This window comes from Sturnus vulgaris, chromosome 4, assembly GCF_052056855.1.
Source record: "Sturnus vulgaris isolate bStuVul1 chromosome 4, bStuVul1.hap1, whole genome shotgun sequence".
NCBI lineage: Eukaryota > Metazoa > Chordata > Aves > Passeriformes > Sturnidae > Sturnus > Sturnus vulgaris.
This window is the reverse complement of record NC_142246.1, coordinates 43,721,286-43,737,019: the sequence shown is the minus strand read 5'-3', so window position 1 is coordinate 43,737,019 and position 15,734 is coordinate 43,721,286. Positions and strand designations below refer to the sequence as shown.

Here is a 15,734-nt window from a genome sequence, read left to right as displayed (position 1 = left end):
AGCAAGATAGTTAACTAAACTCCTGGGTTTTGAAGCTTACAATTTCTTTATTTATGGACAGGACGGAGTAAATGAAAGATTTCAAATTTTTTTGTTTGCTGTTCCATTCATTTGTAACCACAAAATTAGATGGCACCCACGGTTTTAAATCTGTGCATTTATGGAGACTCAGTATTCCACAAATCCAATTATTTAAGGAAATACAGTCCATTTAATGTTCCTGATTTACCAATGCTACAAAGTAAAATGCCAAGGAATAGTCTATGTCACCAATGTGGTTGGTTGTACAGGGAAGTATCTTAAAACTATTTTAAAATTAAGAGGGAAAAAATCAGACTATTGCAAACTATTATTTGAAATTAGTGCACTAGAAGAGAGATTTAAGATTCTGTAATAAAGCCTGTGCAAATATATGTCCTAGTTCCTATTCCTTTTATTTTGCTGAAAGCAACTACTAAAGCTTGTTATCAGCTATAACGTTGTTTAAGCAATGCCAGCAATGTTCTGAAAAATCTCTAGGGATTTTTTTACTCACTTTCCTTTTATTATCATACTCCATCTCTAATATTCAATCAGTGACAAACTGGTTTACGTATGCCAATCTTTCTTACAGAAATGGAAGAATATCCTGCTGTATGTCATAGGCCTGCTGATGTGACAGGGAGAGACTGAATGGAAGTGGGAAAGGGAAGCAGGAGGGAGGAGGATGAGAGCACCAGCCTGCAGTCTGGTATTTAACAGAATTCACATTTTTTTGATCAAAACGTTGGCAAAAAAATCGAAGTGCAGAGCGTCATTAGTTAGGTCCCTTTTAATTTAACCTTCGACACAAGCTTCACTTTAGTCTAGTTTCAGACACAAGAAACTTGTGGGTTGAAAACTGGCCAGACCTGAATAATCCCCATTTTACTACTACCTTCAACAAAATATGCTGCAAGCCATTGACCAGATAATTTGCTGATGAACCTAAATTTCAATTTCTATGCAGTTATTTAAACACAGCCCAGTTGTTAACTGAATTTCCCCATTAGGACAAGATTGTATAATGTACACTTTTGTCCCATGTAAAATCATAGACAGTGTTTAGGAATATTTGATTAAAACGAAAATTCTGGGAAGAACTCATTTGCTGCTTGTGTAAATATAGTTCCTCATTAAAATCTGGTAACACCAGTCTTAGTGGAATACTACAACCTCATTCATGCTTTTGAGTAAAGTGATTTAAATTGGCATGAACACATTTTAAAAGGCTTCTTCCCAGCTAACTGTTGGCAGCTTTTTAACGGCCTGCAGGGACAGGTATGACTCATGCCTGCTCTTCAAAAACTTTTTTAAAATGCAGATTTTTTTTTTCCAGTGGTCTATTGTGCTTTACAAGTAAACTGAAAGAGACTAAAATTAGAAAGCAGACCACTATCACCAGAGGGATTAGGAGCTCCTAGCTATGCTGATTCCAAAAACTGAATTGGTTGACCTGTACTAGGGACTCTTTTATTTTGGTTCCTACTAGATTTCTGGCAAACTTCATCCAAAGTCTCTCCTGGTTACAAATTATTTTAATTCCCTATGTTTAGGAACAGCAGGTAGCCTCCGGATTTGCATGCAACATTGCACTGAGCAACCCTCATTCTCTGCTATGCAAGACTGAAAAAAATTAAGGTGTTCCCCCTAAGTAAGTCAGCATGAGCATGCTACCTGGTCACAAGTCATATGGCAAAGCTCTGGGGTTTTTAAAACAACCACAGCAACAAGTCTTTTCATGTGCATTATGCACAGTACGCTAATATTTACTGATTCTGATTAATACAAAGAAAGTTTGGTGGACAGCTAGTTTAAGAAGGGAATCCAACAGCCTCAAGTTTAGACTGAGCAATCAATCTGTCAAGGAAAAGACAGCAGGAGATACTAACCTTCCCTGAAATTCTGGCATTTTAGATAATGCAGACAACTGGGTTAAAAGCTAAAACAATAAGGTACCTTTCAATTTAAGATAGGGATGTCAGCCTCCTTATCAGCACAGTCCTTCAAAGAGCCCTCTGAAATTCTCTTCCTTTAGGACAGATAAGCCTCACATCTGGGGCAAGATGTGTGGGCTACTCAGTCCTGAAGAGCACAATAGGTGCTCTCAAGGTAGCATCCTGTTAACCGGAAAACCCGAACAAGCTTTGTGCTTCTTTATGCAAAATACCTAGGGAAAAAAATGTTAAGTACTTAATTTGCCATATCACAGAGGAAAGTTATATGTGACTCAGCAGGTGTACATACTGAGAAGCAAGAACATTAACACTAACTGAGCTTTGTTCACTTTCCTGTTCATGATAGCTGGTTACATTACCATATTACATGCAACTACTTTAGGAATGGTGGGCTTTTGCTTTTACAGCAGTTAGACAGATGGCAGTTTTGTGTGGCTCTCTGAAAGGAGCTATAGAAATGTGACTAGTAAGCTGGGTTAGCTGTTCAATACTACAGGCTAAATGGGGAAAAGAAAAAAGAGGAAGATTCAGCCAGAGCCTGCATTGATCAAATGCATGGGTCAAAGTCCCAAGAGACAGAAAATCCAATTCATTTTGCATGTCCAATTTCCAGGGGACATTTATTACAATCTAAAAGGTATCTGTTTTGAAGAGTTGTGATACTAATACTGTTTTCTAAGCAGAGGTAGTGCACACTGAGGTTAAAGAGATGGCTGTACCAAAAGAAATCTCATCTCAGAATTTTAAAAAAGTTGTGGAGAAACAAAAACACCCCCTTCACCTCCACAAAACCTATACTTTTTTGTTGCAATAGAAAGTGGAACTCTTACGTTAAAAATTTAGCAGATGCCCAAGTATGGGGGTGGATATCAGACTAAGGAGCTGTCATGAAGGCTGTGAAAACAGCCAGCATATCATATCCAACCTTCTCGATATTTTGGAAGGGTATTTTCTATATCTGAAACTTGCAGTTAACATTTTTCTGGTTTTATATCTACCTAAATATATAAATAAGCAAAGTGTCTTCAGTCCTGAGAAGAATTTGTACTCAAGGATACGTGACACTTAGAGAGATCCCAAGGAGCAGTTCATATACCCTTCATCTTTTCTCAATACTGAGGTACTGACTTAACCCTCAATGAAACGGAATGTGTCTTGTAAACAAGACTCCACCATGCAACCAGCCAGCTGATGGTATCAACAAGAGAGTCAAAGGCTGCTGCAGTTTTGTCTAGCCGGGCCACTGTCACATATCCAGCTTACATTCTCCAACAAAAGTTTGAGCAATAACACCTAGAACTGGTCCTGTCCAACCACAACCTCAGTCTAAAAGAAATTATCAACTCATTTCTTCCAGATAACACAAGAATTTCAGGAAGGCAAATGAACCATTTTATGCCCCTGACAGGTTTTTCTAAACCTTCTACTAGTTCTTCCAACTTTTCATTTCCCTGAAACAAAACCAGAACAGTTCTCAGAAATATTCTGGAAGAATAGACAAGTAAAAAAAAATTTCCCAGTGCTCAGATATTAAGCCTCCCTCCCCGCAGCATTAGTATCTTCAAAATATTTTTAAACGAATGGGAAAAGAGGAGTAGCTTGCAGTAGTTTCCAAATAATGCAGTTATACTACATTTTATCTGTATGGATGCCATCATGGAATTGCACTATTCCTTTAGGAGCCTTTGGGAATGAGGTGAGAATATTATCTTGATCTAAATTAAACCAGTAACTGAATTGAACATATTTGCTTCTTCATGTTAAGCTAATTTCAATAAGCTCCTAATTTGTTAGCACTTTTCAGAGTGATCTTGAAGTTGGAAAGGAAGGGAACAGGCAGGTCAATGTGTACAACAAAGGTTTGTCAAATAACATCAATCTTCCTCATAAGAATATTGCCTTTTCAAAGTAAGAACTATTTAGAAATATGGTAAAGATCCTCAAAGGGACTAAATGGAGCAAGGGGCTTACAAGCTGAGGGCTTAACCTAGAGGTGAAACAGACCAAAAACTTGGCTAGGAATCAAGACTGCTTCTTCATGTTGCCATTCCCACCTTTTGGTTGCGAGCAAACTCTGAGGCCATGGCTGTGAACACCAAGACAGCAAGCACACACTCTCCACATCAATGCCTCTAAACAAAGCAGAGAGGATGACTGTAGACAGCATCATCAGAATACCGTAGTTGACAAGGAAATAAATCTTTAGGAACAGGAGGATACTATCCTTTTACTAGTTCAAATTCCATTTTCAAATAAATGTGAAGACTACCACTGACAACCAAACATGCTTTACACCAAGAACAGTTCTAGATCAGAGGCCTGTCTGCTCCAGAAGCATTCCTCATGCCTACTGCTATCTCCTCCTAAGAAAATGCCCACACCTTTCTACAGATGTTCTTCACTGTAAGACAACATACCTTTCATTAGCTTTTCTGAAACTTGTCAAAACCAGCTCTCAAAGTGGCAAGTCATGGGCATATTCTCTGCTGGATATAGCTGTACCAGAAGAGATTACTCTCCCCTCCTTAACAGATTTCAGTCAGTGAGGTAAATCAGCTTATACAACTATATACAGTAGAAGATCTTTGGCAATAAATGCACATTTTTCCCCTTAAACAGGCTAAGAATTGATGACATGAGCAGCTTAAATGGCAGATCTGAAACAGCAGAAGTCTGGTGGCTAACATGCATGACAAATACCTGCAAGTAACCCAAAGGGTGGCAGTTTATCCAACCAACTTCGCTGAACTGGAAGACAACATGTTCACAGTACCAACTGGTCACAATCACAGAAGCCAAAATACGTTGGATTCCCTATTGGTAGGATAAGTACACTGAATTCACTGGTGCCTCATGGTACTGCCAGGATTTGATCCAACATCTTATAATCCTATATTACTGCTGCTTTAATCATTAAAACCTCCCAAATGCAATTCCTGCAAAGAGTGGCACATCTGACTTCAAGAGTGCCTTTCTTTGAGAAATTCTAGAGGCAAGTGACTTAATCCAACATCAAGATATCTGTCGTGAAATTCAGTTGTGTTTGCTATCCACTGCTCCAGTTATAGGAGCTTCTCCTGTACTGGCAGTTCCAGCTCATTCACACATATACACACTAAAATCCCCTATTGTCAGATGGGACGTGCCAAGTCATCTGTTCCATATGTGTTTTCAATAAATAGATACACACACAGCATTGCTAAAACACATTTCACTTATTCAGTTCAAAAGACAAGTTAGTTGAAGAAACCAGCCTTTGGTCTAATTTATCTTTTTCTTTTTTAAAAGGAGTCCTGCATTCTGTTTTTACTGCTGCTAAATGTGACTTTGTGAAGGGAAAACTAGTAATCTACACAGAGGATAGATATGACAGAGGCCTAAGTTCTGCTGTGAATTACACGTTAGCAAATAGAGATGGGGTCAGCTTGCAGACAGCTAACAGCAGCTGTTTAAAGTGAAGGCTTGGATTCATGGCCCCTTGCTTTCTCAGTGTATGAGACAGGTTGGAGAAGCAGTGAGAAACAGCAGCAAGAGGTCTAATACTACTAGCAGATAAAACATAAACTTTTCAGAAACCCTTGATTACATGTGGTTACTGTGCTGCTAAGAGAGAGAAAGGACAGCAACACACACGGACCTCTTTAGGGAAAAAGGCCAACTTTATTGTACGGACAGCCCATATTTAAAGTGTGTTACGTGCAGCTAGGACAGGACAGTAGTTCATTGGACAATTGGGAAAAACATCCTTGGGACAGTACCTCAGGATGTATCCCATGGGAAAGACACCAGGTGTTAATCTTTATTATGAATTTCACTTTGTTTTTCACCATATTATCACCCTGGGAGACTTCCTCCCTAACTGAAGCTGTAGTCAGCTTGTCAGCCTGGGAATTGTCCTGAGAGTCAGGAGAAATCCAGGCCTGAGAAGGAATTTCCAAGCTGTAGTTCCCTAGCTCTCTAAATGTGTGTGTCCACAATTACATACTCTGAAGCTCACTCCACAATGATTCCCTTACTATCAGTCAGGACAACTAAATGAAACCACACTCTCATTCTGCAGGCATAAAATGATACATCAGCAAAATAAGTCTAATAACTTCTTACTGATGTATTTTGGAGGTGATTTTGGTTGCACCAGACAGAAAGGCCTTTCAGTGAAATCATTCTGCTTAGATATTATTCATAACGTGCATTTGCACTCAAAAGTTTTCATTTCAAAACCAAGTGATTTTATTAATGAGGGTGTGTTCTCCAAACCCACTGATGAAATACCTAAAATATCTTCAATTCACACATTTCTTTCACTTTCCACAGACTTCATACTGCCACACCAATTCACAAAACAATTTTATTACAGAGCCCTTGCTCCTGCTGTATTGATAACAACAGGACCTCCCTAGGACTGTGACTACCCTCCAGGCTGACATTTAGTTCTGGTGCACTAGTGGAAGCAGTGTCCACTGCCCCTCAGTGGGTAACAGGCTTTGCCTGTCATCTGTCATTCATCCTTTCCTCTGCAGCCCCCTGTACCCATCTGCAAATGTCCTCTTGTACAAACAGCCCAACCTAATACACTCCAACCAAACAAGTCGCGTTGGCAGAGCCTTACTATTTAAAATATTTTATTTTGACAAGCAACATTGCCAGCAGATTTGAGAGGGAATTTCCCTTAAACAGGAGGGTTGTTTACCTGAGCTTACCTGGGCAAACGATCTATAAGGATTCAACACATGTTTATCAGTGACTGCAGTAGTGTAAACTAAACTCCTGAATTTTGCAGACACGTGGCTGTGAATCACTAGCATATTCCTTCTACTGATTGTGCCATGGGAGCAGAGTACCCAGAAATAGCTGGATAAAAGAGTATCTTAAGTTGCCACAGCTTCTTGCTAAGACTGAGCTCTTTGCCAACAAAAGCGCTCTTTGCCCACCTTAGCTATGACCAAGTGAAAGGTTTGCTTAGCAGAGAAATAGCAGGTAAAATGAGAACTTTCCAAGTCATAAGACTTTAGGACATCATCACTTCTGTGAAAAGTACTCTGGCACACACAACAATGCTCACTTTTTTGTTGAACTAGAAAATCTCAGTGTTATCATTAAGGTATAGTCATCATCCATGTGATTTGCTCGTAAGAGTGTAAGCCATCAGAGATACAATAACCCCCTTACAAAAACACCCAAAACACTTTGACAAAGCCTAATCTGTTTATAGAAGTTGAGATAATCTACTAACCAACCTGAAGGACACCTTTAAAGGCTGTATCTACAAGCTCTTTGAGAAATCCATTCATGCACAGAAATCTGCAATATGAAAAAATCTTGTGACGGGAAAGTTCAAATATGAAAAAAGTACAAATACAGCACAAAGAGGTTACAATCTTCTCTCTCTCTGTGGCTTTTAAAAAAACCCTTCTGTTTGAATACCTGATTTTTTTTCATTTTTTTTCTGCTCACAGGTAAATAAACAGAACAGGCAATTCCTTTCCCACCTGTTTCAGCAAAGTCATGATAGTAAAATATTTTTTTGTTTGTTGCAGCAGTTGGCTGAGGTGAAAAAAGAGGTGAAAAGTTATTACTTAGTAAACCTAGTGGATTTATTTAATAATACTTTTATCAGTAAAACCATGTTTTTCTTTAAACACAATAGACTTCTCTTGAGATTAGAAAATTTCTCTCTCACCATAAACAATTTTCTTTCCATTTTAGCTTAGTTTCTTGTGCCAAGATGTTTGAAAAAGGCAACTCACACAAATATTTATATGCTAAATCTTCATGATAGAAATTACAAAAGTAACTTTATAAATGAAAGTGACTTTCTTTATAATCAAGAGTCCAGAATTTAATGCTAGTACTTAAAACATATATAAGAACTTTGCCACAGAGAAATATAACACAACATCTACCTCAACTGTCAGAGTTAACTTTTCTAGTATGTTTGGAAAAGAAATCAAAAGAAAACAGTAGGAAAATATATTAGCTTTGCTTTTGAGCATTGAGAGTAAAGAACTTCTATATTTTTGTTAACCCATGTCATATCAGAATTCAGCCATTATAATTTATGTCCTTTTAAAGTTCCAAAAATGAATGGGAACCTTACTCTCAGAACACCAGAAGTCATAAAGACAACACAACAAAGAACGGAGAATGTGATGGAGCACGTAATGAGAGCATAAATCTTAAGTCCAGTGCTTCTCTCCATTAGCAGTGCATGGTAATTTTATGCTATTTTCTGCTGAGGCTCCTTTGAACAGAACATTGAAGAGTGATTACATGTCCAAACTTTAATAAAATGTCAACATCCACTGCTTCATTGTATCTGCAATTGTGATGGATTCCTCCTACACGTGGGATAAAGAAAGCATAGAATTTTGTATTCATGGTGCTCCAAGCACTATGTTTTAAGTTCCTACATAGATTTGGGTGATTCTAACTTGTACCATAAATTTAATCATTTTGTATTTAATATGAAAAACTTATCTATGACTCTGACTTTTGCAGTAAAAGCTTAATTATTTACCATCCAAAACTGCCACTGAATTAGTTTTACACATGAACTTAATTCAAATTAACATTGAAGTTACATGATACTTAAAAACATTGACTTAGATGATAAAGTTCTGCATTACCACCTATCCACACATAAAAGTACCTAGTGCTTTCTGCTATGGAAGAACAAACTGCTCATTAATTTACAGTTGTCCTTCCTAATTTAGCTACAAGGACTTCTGAAATATACTCACACAGCCTTTTGTTCATCTCTACTAATCAAATAACCTCACAGGAAACCTAAACTGAACGCACAAAGTTGGGCACAGAGCTGGGTGGGGTCCTTACTCAAGGAGCTGCCCATTTGTCACACCTGGACACCACACAGCATTTGTACCATGGCTCCCCCACGTTTAGCTGTGCCACTAGAAGATGCTGCTGTCCCCACTGCAGAAGCAAAGGAACAATAAATCCACTTCGTGTGAAATTAGCTGGGTTAGTGCAAATCACCCATTTAAATTGGCTAAGCTTTTCTGGCTGATTGCTTCACAGCTAGTGTGGGAGCTATACTGGCTCCAGCGAGACCATAATTACCACCAAAGGGGCAATAGGAACCTGCCTGGGGGAGATGAAGGTTTCCAGTGGCATGGATTTTAGCCAAGTGAATGTCTGTCTACAACCTCCAGCATGTGATTTTTAATCAAAGTAGTGCTACTAGTACAGGCAGTTCCAGGAGGGCCTTTACAGTGACAGCAGCTCTTTCACCTGCTCTTCGTGCACCACAGATACAGGTTCATTTGGCCAGTTAAAGACATTTAACCCCGGGGTATTCTGCCATCTTTCTACAAGAGGTTACTGACCTTAGAGCTCTGCTGCTCTTTCATCTCCTTCATGCAAAACATTTTCCAGGTAGATTAAATCACTTTTGATAGCCTTTTAAACTTAACTAACTTTGCCTAAAGCAAGTTAGATCATTTACAGGATCCATTTGCCAGTACAGCTAAAGAAAGGAAATAACTTCTGGCAGACAACTAGACAGTACTGGAAAAAGAAGGAGAAAGCAGGAAGGTGGGCTGGAGGCAGAGGTGTGCAAATAAAGCCTCCAGAAGGCACCGCTGGATTTAGAAGATGGCAGTTGTTCATAACCTCTTCATGTACTTTCGTATAACTGCATTTGAAGACAGATGTGTGAAAGCAAAGTGCTAGAGTTTATAAATTCAGGGAGTGGAGGGGAACTATCCCTGCTGCAGCAGCTATCACTACAGGGTCTTACTTTCGCCATTACTTTTTTTCCCTGTACTTCAATACATATCAAAAACTCTAAAAAATTCTTCTTGATTTAAAAAGCTTGAACAAGTTGCAGTTAATGAATTTCCCCACTTCACTCTTGACAAACACAGATTGAATGTGCTTCAGATGTGGAAGCTAACCAGTGAACAGCATTTCACTTGAAACTCAAAACTCATACAAAGCTATGCTTAAATCTTCAATGTCCTCAATGTAATTTTGAATGCTATCACTGACATAGTCAAAGCAGAACTCTTCATATCACATTTTCCAAGCGTTAGCTCACATTATAGAGAAGCAAAGGAATTTTGCAGCTGAACAGTGCTGTTCTTTAGAATCTCTTTATGTTTTGTAACTATTCTTGAAATAAAACTCTGATCGATAGTTAAGTAGATAAGAAGCATCTTGATTTCTTCTCTCAAGAACATAAAAACATCACCTCAATTGTACATATATCTGTTATCTGGTTTGGAATGAGATCTCATCTTCTCACTGCCAGGCACTGGCTTTACACACTACAGTTGTTTGCTATGCTGCAGGAGCAGTATCTACAAACACATCACATCTCATTATTATCAGTAAAGGAAGGTTTATGGGTAGTAGCAGAATCTTTGACTATCCCAAATAATACAGCTGGGATGGCGGAAGGGGAGGAGATCGAAATGCTGAGCTGATAAGGTTCCAGGTATACCTGGTGTCGTATACATTTTAGGTATACATCTGAGACTTGCTACTTCCCACCAAACAGAAAGGGCAATGCTACTAATGAAGGAGGAGTTTGTCTTCAATGGGAAAGAAAGAGGTAACACAAGGGGAAAGAACCCCAAGATTACAGCATCCCATGAAACCAATAGCTCTGTTGACTCTATGGTTTTATTGTCCCAACTGGTTTTATATTTCCAAAGGCTCAACGCTTTGGAAAGTCCTTCTCCTCGAGGATTAGGACTGAGATGGTCAGAGACTGTGTGAGTACTCTGAGAAATGTTAACCCACCAGTATTTCCGTCCTTCATCAGCTGTCAGAGCACTCCATCTGTGCGAGGCTACTGCTTAGTCACCCCTAGGTATCCCAAGGGGCTCAGAGCAATGCCAAAATGCACCAAATTCCAGAAGGAAGCCAGGAATTTGATGATCCTGTTACAAGGGCCATGCACTAGACTACACAGAGCTATGTTAGCACATACCAATTACCTTGTATTTCAGACAGTAAATTATTAACTTACATGTCTAAATGCAGAACACCTGTTCCCAGCTTGCACTTAGCCTCATAATTTCTGGCTTCCATTGCATGTCTTGAAGAGCAGTCCCAGGCCCTAAAGCTTGCTCTCCCTTCTCAGCTACAACAATAGAGCCAGTAGAAGATGTACTGGTTCTAGACACAAACTTTCTTCAATTATCTCTTCAGATCACCTCGGCCAGTGCAGTGCTATCCATTCTGCTAGCAAGAGAATCAATTTCCATGTATATGTAAAGAGCTGGCTTCTGGCAAAGGTTTATATAATTGTACATAATGCAAAGTTCAGTCACAACATCAAAAGGAAAATTATTTTTCCTTTCATGAGTCTGGGATTTTACTGTTTGTTCTCTCATTTGTTTTGGCAACAGCCCTGATCATGAACACAGTATATATGATCATATGATTTTTTAAAAAAATCCACAAACAAATCAGGAGATGCTGAAGGAAATGAACTGTAAAGTGGGGGCAGCAGGATAGCATTTAACATTTTTGCAAACAAACCGTTTGTCACTTTCATGGACCTGGGTCAATTAATATTCTATAAAGGTCTTCCAAAATCTGAATGCCTCTCAAGTTCTGAATTCATGGGGCTGACCTTAGACTTTCTCAGAATGATTTTTAATGCTGTCTGGTACCAGCAAAACCCGTTTAAGCACATGCCCCATCTGCCAGTACCCCATTTGCAAAAGAGCTTCTTATACTTCCACATAGTAAAGCTTCTGCCTGCTTCCCTCTCTCCTCTAAATACCAGCTGTATGGTAATGAGCACAAACAGCTGAAAAATACTTCACAGTAACAAAGCTGGTACGAAGCAGGCAGAACAACGCATCCACTCAACAAGGCAGTTGTAGCACGAATTTAGCAGATTAACTATTGAACAAGGGTGGGGGAAGGCTTGGAAAAAAATGTAAACGGTCTACACAGATAGCAAGAAAATGAAAAGAGACCAAAGGGGCACAGGCTACCAAAGAAAAGCCCAAATTCTAAAGTACTTTTGTTTAAACTGCATGAACCAATTCTTCAAATTTTCTAAGGCTTACTCATCCTGTACTAATGATATGCCAAATGCTAGTCTGATCATTTGCGAGTTCAGTTAGTTTTTAAAGGAGGCAACTTGTTAATGAATGTCTTCCATTCATTAACAAATCTTTTCATTGGATGGGGGTGGGGGAAGTCCTTAAGAACAAGCTCCCTTACTTCAGTCTCTGGTACTTTCAGCATGTGTGAACAACAAGAACCATCTATCTATTAACTTTAGTTACTATCTATTTACTTTTTGCATAATAGCCCTCTCAGTCTATCCATTTTTAAAGACTTTTTAAAAATGCTGACAACATTCATGCTTACCCTCCAGACACTGACAGTGAACATAAAAGACACAAGCAGTGAACATAAAAGACACTTGCTTTTAAGAAAATTTGTGTGTAACTGCATTCAGCTGACGTGCATACAAGACATGCAGTTGAGTATTTGTTTATAAAAGTAGCTAATTTGATATACACTATTTGCATAAAGGCTTAAAAATGCACTTTTGCACTTGAAAATACACACATCTGTCTACCGGCAGATGTGACAGATGCAAGCAGTTTTGTTACATAAAGCTGATGTGAAAATACGGGACTTTTTTTTCTTGTTCACAATTTCCCAACAGCATCTAGCGTGTTACTGCTGCTTTTGAAGAACTGGAGCCTAACACTTTTGAAGAAAAACATGGGAAAAGATGGTGTATTGACACTGCCCAAGCAAGTGCTCTGTCAGAAGTTTGATATACATACGGTTAGGTGGTTTTAAATTCCTAATTAGAAAGCCTTACTGTTACAATCCCTCAGCATCCTAACATTTGTCTTTAGCGACAAGTAAGATGTTTTTCAAAGATTCATTCACTAAGACATACTGCAATAAAAATACTACATTGTTTCTAAAAGTAATGAAGAATGAAACCTATGTGGGAAAAAAGTATACTTACTTCTAAGATCATCACAATGAAGTTCCTAAGAAAGCAAACAATCTTTTAACCTTTATACATTGCAGAGAGAGTTATACATTACAGTGTTAAACAGAACAAATCATCTATGTTACTGGCTTCTTTTCACTGGTACCACAGAATAAACAAAAACAAAAAGAGAAAGCAATTTTCTCAGGGCATAAAAGAGCTTGTCATTTAGCTATACAATGATATTCACAGATGATATTTTTATTGCTCATGTCTATCATAACTCTGTAATAAATAGAAGAAAAACCCCCAGTATTGACATTTATGGGAAGTCCCTAACTAATTTAAAATTTTAATTTAAGTCAAATCTATTGAATTTAGGTTAAAGAACATGTACTTGACCTTTCCTGGAGAATTCTAGCACACATTAAAAATACTTTTCATCTTTTAAGCACCCTAAAGAACTCATAACAACTTTATCTAAAGAAAAAACAGGTAAATGACACATTCAACATACAGAGATGCATAAAATGTTAGCTAATGATGAATTAACGGTAAAAACGGTACAAAAGTGTTGATATTCAGTTTATATATTTATTATTAGTCATTATAATTATCAGTGATTCCCATAATTTTCTGTACTTAAAACTTAGCACAAATATAATTCAGTTCTTATTTTAATTCTGCTCTCTGAATTGTTTAATATGCACCAAGAAAAAAGCTCTTAGTTTAAAAGCACTAAGCAAATTAAAGTGGATTATTTTGAGAGAAGGTATAATATCTGAACCGATGGAAAACTAACTGCCAGAATTACTTTTGTTCTTTCCAGAAGCATGTATTTCTTCAGCTCATCAGCACTCCAAGAGGAAAGAAACTGATACTACAGAAGGGCTATTTGCTATGTCACCAATCTAGGTATGCCTTGGTATCTTCAAAGTTGCCTGAGCTGCTCAGTATCATTATTTGGCTTTTCAGATGATGGTCCTGGGGTACTAAAGCAGCAACAATGAACAAGGAAAGCCCCACTTATTCTAGAAGATTTAAACTGGAATGGTGAAAGATCTTTTCTTTCCATGAAATTTTCTGAAACGCTGTGTTTTATGACTTAGAAACAAAATTAAACATTCACAGAAACAAACACGAAGTTGTCTATGAAAAAAACCCAACAACCTTACATAAAATATTCAAAAGTATGCAAGAAAAAGTTTGTCACTGAGACTGGCAGAGCTACCCTTAGTTATTTTTAAAATTTAACCTCAAAATCTTCATTATTATAGCATTTGAACAGAACACCAGCTACAACAACAAAAAACCATAAGAGAAGACCGGAGTGAACGTTGGCTCTCTTGAGAAAACAGAGACATGAGAAATAATCACAGAATCACAGAAGGTTTGAGGTGGAAAGGACTTCCAAAATCATCTAGTTCCAATACCCTTGCCACAGACAGGGTGTGACCCACTAGATCAGGTTGTTCATAGCCCCATCCAGACCAGCCTGGAACACCTCTCAAAACTTCTTTGGAAAACCTACTTCAGTGTCCCACCACACTCAAGGTGAAGAATTTCTTCTTTTAATATTTTCTTCCTTACATCTGAGAGTTATACCTATACTCTTTGTTTTGGAGAATACATGCCAAGATTAGGAGCCTTCTCTTTGCAATGGTGGTATCAAGAGACACTGGCAGAATGCCTCCTTTGGATACCAGCTTATTCTACTGGGCAAAAAAGTATCAGGCATCCTCAATATTTCAGTTCTGCAGGATGTCAATTAATTCATATAGAATGTGCCATTCACAACGAATAAGTACTTCAAATGTACTTTAATACTCAAAGCGAAAAAAAACAACCAAGCAAAAATTGCATCAAAGTTGCTTTGTTGATACCCTTTTATATTTGAAGTCTAGCTGTGCTTTGCCAGCACTTGTCCATAATCTTCATGTGCTTTTACCATGTGGAAGCCTTTAAACACTAGCAGTCTTAAAAAATATTGAATAATATCTATATTCGTGACTACAAACAGTGTCAAGGAGAAAACAGTGACTCATTTCAAACAACGTTCTAAACTGTACTGATATTTCTAGAATATTTCTTTAACTTAAAAGAATTATCATACTTTTTACAAGTAATGCACATATATACAACCAATAAAGCAATCACATTTTAAACATGATATTCCACAAAAGATTGAAAAGATGAACACAGAGGAAGATTTATCGACAGCACTACACTGCCCCTTCACGTCCACTACAGAAACAACACCACAAGCTGCATGATGTAAGGAGAGAGGAAAAAAAATTGTGAATATTAACATAGCAATTATGTTAAACTACAGATTTCCTAAATATTTCTATAGGATAGCCCCTTGCTCTCCCAATAAAACATACATGCAATGGAGGAAAAGCAGAATAAAATCAAACTCTTACTTTAGTGGGAAAATCGCCTGTTTTTCCCTTGATATGCATACTTAGATCTTCCCATTTTAAAAAGGTATACATTTTTCACCTTGAATACACAGTGGATGAGAATTGATGAACAAGACCAATTCAGATAACATTCCTCTGGAATGAAAAAAAAATACTAAAATGGATATACTTAGCTATGACACAAAGTTTTATAAGAATGGGACAATAAAGCTTCGATCAGAATCAACTCTTAATGGCATGAGAAATTATTTATGAGCATCTAAGCTACTTCATACATCTTATAAATTCCCTCAACTTTTAAAATAATAAGTTTTCCCCCCAAGCATCCCGTTTCTTCTAATTTGAAATTCAATTGCTATTTTGCTTGTCATTTAATGCTAAATGTGTTGTTCT

General features: G+C 37.7%; 1 protein-coding gene and 1 long non-coding RNA gene across 5 annotated transcripts in view; one reads left to right on the top strand and one right to left on the bottom strand.

Annotated features, from left to right (window-relative positions):
* FBXW7 (F-box and WD repeat domain containing 7) overlaps window positions 1–15,734 on the bottom strand; it is a 193,370-nt gene that overhangs the window by 45,564 nt on the left and 132,072 nt on the right. The window lies entirely within an intron of this gene.
* The window catches only part of LOC148223983 (uncharacterized), a 42,909-nt gene that overhangs the window by 10,995 nt on the left and 16,180 nt on the right, over window positions 1–15,734 (top strand). The window contains exons 2-3 of one of the 2 annotated variants that reach the window (XR_015803223.1): window positions 614–730; window positions 13,748–13,833. This is a non-coding gene — a long non-coding RNA (uncharacterized LOC148223983). Of the gene's footprint in view, window positions 1–613; window positions 731–2,934; window positions 13,834–15,734 lie in introns of those variants that run through there. The other variant, XR_015803222.1, reaches the window with a different exon arrangement.